Source organism: Drosophila ananassae, chromosome 3R (genome assembly GCF_017639315.1).
Source record: "Drosophila ananassae strain 14024-0371.13 chromosome 3R, ASM1763931v2, whole genome shotgun sequence".
Lineage (NCBI taxonomy): Eukaryota > Metazoa > Arthropoda > Insecta > Diptera > Drosophilidae > Drosophila > Drosophila ananassae.
This window is the reverse complement of record NC_057930.1, coordinates 1,392,323-1,400,954: the sequence shown is the minus strand read 5'-3', so window position 1 is coordinate 1,400,954 and position 8,632 is coordinate 1,392,323. Positions and strand designations below refer to the sequence as shown.

Sequence of the window (8,632 nt, the reverse complement as noted above, 5' to 3'; positions counted from 1 at the left end):
GGAACGGATTAGGGTTATCGATAGTTAGTTAAGTTTAAACTTAGCGCCGCAGTATTATATGTATCGATTGCTTTGGTATTTAAGTTTAGGTTATTTGAAAAAAAGTGTAAACAGAGGGAAAAAAAAGTGTAAACAGAGGGAAACAGTTTGGCGGAATTAGACCAATTTGCGCCATCACAATAAGAGGGAAGAGAAACTGCGGTAGGTTAAAGAATAAGTAGTTGTAAAAGATAAGTAATTAATGTAACTCTTCTAGAATAAAACCATCAACAAACACAGAACTCCAACTGTTGTCCAGCACTAGTGTTTAAAGTGTTTAAAGGCATTCCCTGTGATCGGCCAAGCGGCGACAATGGTTATATTTGGTTTCTTCCCCATGGACTTGTAAAAGACTTTTATAGTTGGCAAATATCGATGTAAACGATAGCTGAAGTGCGCAATAATTTATGGAGACTTATATGCTCCAAATAAGTATAACCACGTTGGTTAATAACTATTAATATTTATTAAAGATAACTGCATGAATAGTGTGGATACAAAGATTTGGTTGAATGTATATGTTGTCAATATTAAGATGATTTCTTGAAGAGTGAAGCTTCTTGTAGCGAGTAGTCTTTTAGTATGCCCAAAGGGATTTTTGATACCATGGCAAAGAAGTGTTTATTCTTTGCAATTTTAAATTGTGTCGGTTGACTCGCCACAGTACTCCCCCCTAGACTTCATGGTGCAAAGCGAGCAGGGAGTCTAATTGTACGCCGGGGTCTTGGAGGTGAGGTTGTTTCCGGTGACTCTCCAAGAGCCTGTAGGTCTGGTCCTTTATTTGGTGGTTCCAGCGTTGAGCTTTTGTCTGTTGGGTGTTGCATTATTACGAAGGCGGGCTTGAGGCGATCCACTGATACTTTGACTGCACGTCCAGCGACGGATAGGGTGAAGTGTTTGGAGTTCCTTTCGATGACTTCAAATGGACCGTCGTATGGAGGTTGAAGTGAAGTGCGTACGGCAACATTTCGTAGGAATACATGTGAGGTGGTTTCCAATTCCTTAAATATAAATGGTTTAGAGGTGTCATGATGAACTGTTTGTGCTGGACGGATCTCTTGCATGATTTTTTCCAATTCTTTGGCATATTCCGTTTGGGATTGTATGTTGTTTGATTGGTGAAAAAACTCTCCCGGCAAGCTGAGCGTAGTTCCGTATACTAGCTGTGCCGATGTTGCTTGAATGTCCGGTTTGTTAGCTGTGCAAAGTCCTAAAAGAATTATTGGTAGTTTCTGTGGCCAATTCGCCTGGTTTTTTGACATGATGGCAGCTTTTAAAGTTCGATGCCAGCGTTTGATGATTCCGTTTGCTTGTGGATGATATGCGGTTGTACGTAGGTGATCGATTCCCAGTAGCCTTGATAATTCATTGAATAGCCTTGATTCGAATTGTCTGCCTTGATCCGTTGTGATTCGAGCCGGTATGCCAAATCTGGAGATCCAGGAGCGAATGAGGGCGGATGCTACGGTATCGGCTTTCATGTCCTCAATAGCGATGGCTTCTGGCCACCTCGTGTACCGATCAATTATGGTGAGGCAGTATCTGTACGGGCCAGATTGTGGTAGTGGTCCAATAAGATCCAGATTGATGTGCTCGAATCTTTGGTTGGGTAGTGTGAAGTGTTGAAGAGGTGAACGAACGTGGCGGTTGATATTTGATCTTTGGCAAGGAATGCAGTGTTTTACGAACTCGAAGATTTCTTTGTGCATGGAGGGCCAAACGAATCGTTGTTTCAAAAGTTTTATAGTTGCCTTAACTCCACCGTGTGCAATGTTGTGTAGCTTCTCAAGGATTTTGTTTCTAAGTGGCTGTGGTATGAAAGGCCGTACGCTAGAAGTAGATACATCGCAAATTTGTGAGTGATGTGAATGAGGAATATTTACTGCTTTTAACTGAAGCGAGCTGGTGTTGGAATTGAGTAGTTTTTGGAGTTCTGGGCAGCGTAATTGCGCATCGCTTATTTCATTATAATTAATGCAATTGTCTCCGATGGCTTCGATGCGGGAAAGCGTATCTGCGGTTGTATTTTCGTCTCCTGAATTGTCCTATGAAATCCAATTGGCGAAGTTGTCGCGGGGATGCTTTTTCGGGTTTTTGATCGAAGGCGTATACTAAGGGTTTGTGGTCTGTACGGATGTGAAAAATCCTGCCTTCTAGCATGTGGCGGAAATGTTTAATTCCGAGGTAAATTGCTAGGAGTTCCCGATCGTATGTGCTATATTTTCGTTGTGTTTCTGAGAGCTTAATGCTGAAGAATCCCATTGGTTGGTATTCCGAGTTGATGACTTGATGTAGAACCGCTCCCACTGCTATGTTGCTCGCGTCTGTGCTTAGCGAAAGGTTTGCGTTCGGTGCAGGATGTGCCAGTAGTGCAGCTTGTGCTAAAGAATTTTTGCAACTGTTGAATTTGTCGATTGTTTCTGTTGTCCAGTTGATTGGGGTGGAATCGTTTTTCTTATTACCTGGTATAAGCTGCACCAGTGGAGCTTGATGTTGAATAGCATTAGGGAGGAATCGTTCTTTGGCCACCTTAGGTAAGGGGAAATTTGTAATGGCTTTTACCTTGGTTTGTAGAGGTTTAATATCCTGGTGGTTAATTTTATGTCCTAAGAACTCAATTGATTCTTTTCCGACACTACATTTGCTGGGGTTTATCGTGAGATTGTACTCTTGCAGTTTCTCGAAAACTTGGCGCAGATGGATATGATGTTGTTGTATGTTAGCCGATGCGACTGCTATATCGTCGACGTAAACAAAGACAAAGTCTAAATCCCTGAATGCTGTATGCATATAGCGTTGAAATGTTTGAGCTACGTTACACAGTCCAAATGTCATGTGTGTGAATTCAAACAGACCAAATGGAGTTGTTATGGCCGTTTTAGGGATGCCTTTAGGTTGTATAGGGATTTGATTGTATGCGCGGTTGAGATCGATCTTGGAGAAAATAGTTTTTTTAGAAGGTCTGCATACTCCCATGTCCATTAAATATTGGAACTCGTTCTTTGCTGCGCGGAGTTTCTCTGGGGTCAGTCTTCGTGGACGCGCGAAGGGTGGTGCTCCTTTGGTGTCGATGACGTGGGTGACGCTAGTCATTGACGATGGATGATGTGTGATTGTGTTAAATTGTGTGATGTCTTTAAATTCTTCCAACAGTTGAGCGAATGTGTTGGATGTGTTGAATGTTTTAATAACAGATGAATTTTGATGTGTGTGGATACCACAGCATGTCAAGCGTGTTTTGGCATCAACTAACTTAGCGTCCTTGATGTTGACAAGGAGGTTGTAATGGTGTAGAAAATCGGATCTAATGATTGGAGTATTGGTATCAGCAATAACGAAGTTCCAAGTGTAAGGACGACGTAGTCCTAGGTCCAGTGTCAAGCGGTTGGTGCCGTATGTTTTTATTTCTGTGCCGTTCGCTGCAAAAAGTGTATGGCGATTGGCGTTTTGTATATTCTTGTGAATAGTACTGTATGGAATGATCGAAACGTCGGCTCCTGTATCGACTAAAAATTTTCTACCAGATTGGGCGTCTGGTACGAAAAATCGGTTGCAGTAAGAAATTCTGTGAACATTGATTTGAAATGCTTGATGATAAGAAGAGGCGAAATTACGGTTGCGGTAGTAATTTTGGAGTCGCTGATTATTTCGCTACGCGTTTGATTGTGATTTAGTAACTGTCCCAGTTTGTTGTTGATCTGCTGCAGAGCCTTTTCTTTATCATCGAGTCATTTGGTCAGCGCTATGACGCGTTCTTCTTGATGAGACTCCTGTGGTTTTTTTTTTTTTTGAAAAAGCATATACGTGGTCAGCCGTATCGTCGTTTAAGGAGTCCATAACTGCATCGGCTGCTTTTGCCAGTTGTGAGAGTTTGGTCTGCGGTGAGCTTCCTATCATGCCGGCAATTACCGCGCGCACGGGAGGAGGCAAACGTTTGATCCAGTAGCGTCGTACTACTGATTCATCGCAGGTTGCCTTGGTTTGCTGCAGTTGGCAGAGTAAGTGGCTTGGGCGGCTGTCGCCGAGCTGAATTCCAGTTGCAAGTCTATCCAAACGTACCATTTCCGAGTCCGTAAACTTTGAAAGGATCGCTTCCTTTAAGGTGGAATAAGGGACAGTTTCGGGTGGATTGTTCACAAGATCGTGTACTTGTTTGGGGTCTGCGTAGGCGATGACTGCAGCAAACTTTTCCTGTTCTTTTCGTGCACCAAGTCCTTGTAGTGCGAACCAACTTTCTAACTTCGTGAAGAACATTTCTATGTTTGTGATTGATTGTAAATTTGGGAACGGCATCTTTCCAAATATGGATTGGATCATGGCTGTGTTAGTGAATCGCGCAGCGTCTTGCGCGTCAGCGAAGTCTTCGTTTTCGGCCATGTTGTGAAATACTTGTGTGTATGTACTCAAGACTTTAATAGGATTTGAAATTGTTCTAGTTGTCGAGGGTCACCAATTATGGAGACTTATATGCTCCAAATAAGCATAACTACGTTGGTTAATAACTATTAATATTTATTAAAGATAACTGCATAAATAGTGTGGATACAAAGATTTGGTTGAATGTATATGATGTCAATATTAAGATGATTTCTTGAAGAGTGAAACTTCTTGTAGCGAGTAGTCTTTAAGTATGCCCAAAGGGATTTTTGATACCATGGCAAAGAAGTATTTATTCTTTGCAATTTTAAATTGTGTCGGTTGACTCACCACAAATTTAATAAAGTATGTAGTTTTAAGGTTATGTTTGTTATTTAAATTTAATAACTTTTTTTCTGTTTGAGGCAATTAATGGTCATTTTAGTATAATGCACACACCATTTAGCAACTACACGGCACGCATGCAAGAAGGCCGTACTATAAAAGATTGGAAAGAATCGTATAAAATTCAATATGGATCCGAACCTTCCTATTATTCCGGCTTTACATATGATGCTGTTTGGACATACGCCTTAGCTGCTCATAAATTACTACTTAAAGACAAAAATGCATTCAATTTTTTAAGAACAGAAAATGTTACAAATAGGCTTAGTGAATTTATTTGGTCAACTAGATTTAATGGCTTATCTGGGAATGTATTTTTTGCCGGGGGGGGGGGCATGAGGATCACGAGTTCTCAGCTTAGATTTTTTGCAGTGGCGAAATATTAGTTTTCACCAAATTGGAACATATAAGCCCCCTATGAAACTTTTTATACCTGGGATTCATATTAGCGAAGGAAAATTGTTATTGAATATTACTGATATATATTGGCCAACAGGTCGAGTTCCCGAAGATGGAAGATTTGACTGTAGGTTTTCTATATTGGCTCGATTATTAAATTTAAGTTGTGATACCTCTACAGTAATTTTCACAATTTTAATCTGTCTATTTTCCGTATCGACTCTATCATTTATTTTTTTTTTGCTTTTAAACAATTTTATAAACGTAAACTAAAGCGTTCGGCCCAGATAATGAAAATGTTTGGTATTGACCTACTTTCTCCGTCATTGAATAAAAAAAATTCTCTAGATAAATGGGAAATTGCCAAAGAGAACGTGGTAATAAACCGACGATAAGAGAAGGCGCATTCGGTATGGTATACGGTGGGGAAGCAAAATTTTCTGAAAATCAATGGACAACTGTGGCAGTCAAGACATTAAAAGCTGGCCAATCTACAGAAGATCGTATTGACTTTTTAACAGAAGCTGAAGCTATGAAAAAATTTGATCATAATAATATTATTAAATTACTCGGTGTTTGCTTACAAAGTGAACCAATATACAGTAGAACTCCAATTATCCGAATTAAAGGGGACCGGGACCCATTCGGATAATCAAATATTCGGATAATCGGATTTTCGTTTTCTTTTCGAAGCCATGGTATAAAAACAATACAGTATTGTACACGCACAAACAAACGTAAGCCATAGCGAAAGAGTAACGTCCTCGAGCAAGGTCAATAGCACACTGGCTAATCAAAACAAACAATCGCGGGGGGAAGTCAGTGTAGGCACAACTGCAAGTTAAGACAAGTCAAGTCAAGACTTTTGATTCGGATAATCGGCGATTCGGATAGTCGGAGTTCGGATAATTGGAGTTCTACTGTATACAATAATGGAGTTTATGTTACATGGTGATTTAAAAACGTTTCTTTTGGCCAGACGAAATATGGTTAGGGAAAATATTTCTGATGAATGTGATATTTCATGCAAGCGTCTTACACTGTACGCAATTGATATTGCCAAGGGTTTGTCATATTTAGCTAAAAGAAAGTACGTTCATAGAGACATCGCATGTCGAAACTGTTTGGTAAATTCTGATAGAGTCGTGAAAATTTCAGATTTTGGCATGGCTCGACCAACTTTTGAAAGTGATTATTATAGATACAATCGCAAAGGTATGAGAAAACTTTTCCCAGTTCGCTGGATGCCACCAGAAACATTGTCCTTGGGAATATTCACTACAGCTTCGGATATTTGGTCTTTCGGAATAGTACTTTATGAATTAATATCATTTGGTTCATACCCCTACCAGGGACTGACAAATAGTCAGGTTCTTGATTATGTTAAAAGTGGAAATACCATAAAAATACCTTTTAAAGCTAAGCCTCAACTGAAAAGACTTATTCAGGCATGTTGGAGTCAAGATGCTGCTCATCGACCTTCTGCTACAGAAATCGTAGAGTATATTTCAAAGTATCCTCGTCTTTTAAGTGCTTGTCTTGATATTCCACTAAAGGTTATTGATATGAAAAGCAATAAGACATACGATTTTGAAGGTTTAGATAAAATGATTCAATCTTCGGATGAAATGGAGAAAATGGTTTGTTCAAATAGTTCTTTAACATTTAGTTCCATACCAACTACTCCAGATGGTTATAGTATAATGACTCCACTCTTAACACATCAAAAAAGAATGAACTTTTAGGTATAATGAAAATATATAGAAGGGTATAAGTTATATGGAAGGCTATAGGAAACTTATCTAAAATTTACTAAATCATAATACCATTGTAAATGAATAATTCAAATATACATGTTGAGGAGGCCACTCATTATTCATTGAAAGTCGTATTATTTTTCCTTTTAAGTTTATTTATTTAAATTTATTTGTAAAGTTTTAGATTTTTTTATGTAGTGTGGTGCGCTTTAAAAATCCGAATTGCGTTGGATACAAGTCCGTTACAATTTTAGCAGACTTTGAAAATGACACAACCTTTGAATTAAATGTGAATTAATGAAATGGGACTGTTTTTCAATGTCAGTAAATAATTAGCAAATAATTAAAAAAAACATAAAAAAATTTTATCAATTTGACTACAAAAGAATCATTATTTTGCATTGGATTCCATCATTAATATTTTATGATGGAACTTCAAAACTTAAATCAAGCCCGTTCTAAGATTATAATTGCAAATTTACATTTTCCCACTGCTGCGAGAACAATTTGTGAGGCATTTAAATTAAAAGTAAGTATCACATTTAGGTTCTTAATTTATTTATCCTCAAATGCCAACATATTTTAGATGACTCAACAGTATGGTTGTCGCGGAACGGATTAGGGTTATCGATAGTTAGTTAAGTTTAAACTTAGCGCCGCAGTATTATATGTATCGATTGCTTTGGTATTTAAGTTTAGGTTATTTGAAAAAAAGTGTAAACAGAGGGAAAAAAAAGTGTAAACAGAGGGAAACAGTTTGGCGGAATTAGACCAATTTGCGCCATCACAATAAGAGGGAAGAGAAACTGCGGTAGGTTAAAGAATAAGTAGTTGTAAAAGATAAGTAATTAATGTAACTCTTCTAGAATAAAACCATCAACAAACACAGAACTCCAACTGTTGTCCAGCACTAGTGTTTAAAGTGTTTAAAGGCATTCCCTGTGATCGGCCAAGCGGCGACAATGGTTATATTTGGTTTCTTCCCCATGGACTTGTAAAAGACTTTTATAGTTGGCAAATATCGATGTAAACGATAGCTGAAGTGCGCAATAATTTATGGAGACTTATATGCTCCAAATAAGTATAACCACGTTGGTTAATAACTATTAATATTTATTAAAGATAACTGCATGAATAGTGTGGATACAAAGATTTGGTTGAATGTATATGTTGTCAATATTAAGATGATTTCTTGAAGAGTGAAGCTTCTTGTAGCGAGTAGTCTTTTAGTATGCCCAAAGGGATTTTTGATACCATGGCAAAGAAGTGTTTATTCTTTGCAATTTTAAATTGTGTCGGTTGACTCGCCACAGTACTCCCCCTAGACTTCATGGTGCAAAGCGAGCAGGGAGTCTAATTGTACGCCGGGGTCTTGGAGGTGAGGTTGTTTCCGGTGACTCTCCAAGAGCCTGTAGGTCTGGTCCTTTATTTGGTGGTTCCAGCGTTGAGCTTTTGTCTGTTGGGTGTTGCATTATTACGAAGGCGGGCTTGAGGCGATCCACTGATACTTTGACTGCACGTCCAGCGACGGATAGGGTGAAGTGTTTGGAGTTCCTTTCGATGACTTCAAATGGACCGTCGTATGGAGGTTGAAGTGAAGTGCGTACGGCAACATTTCGTAGGAATACATGTGAGGTGGTTTCCAATTCCTTAAATATAAATGGTTTAGAGGTGTC

At 38.8% G+C, this 8,632-nt stretch overlaps 1 long non-coding RNA gene and 1 pseudogene across 1 annotated transcript; both read left to right on the top strand.

Moving 5' to 3' along the window:
• The first annotated feature begins 4,692 nt into the window (after positions 1–4,692).
• LOC116655226 lies at positions 4,693–6,125 on the top strand (annotated as a pseudogene).
• An 815-nt stretch (positions 6,126–6,940) lies between these two features.
• LOC123257332 lies at positions 6,941–8,272 on the top strand. Its single transcript, XR_006507374.1, has 3 exons — positions 6,941–7,485; positions 7,543–7,767; positions 7,823–8,272. It is a non-coding gene; the product is annotated as an uncharacterized LOC123257332 (long non-coding RNA).
• The last annotated feature ends 360 nt before the right edge of the window (positions 8,273–8,632 follow it).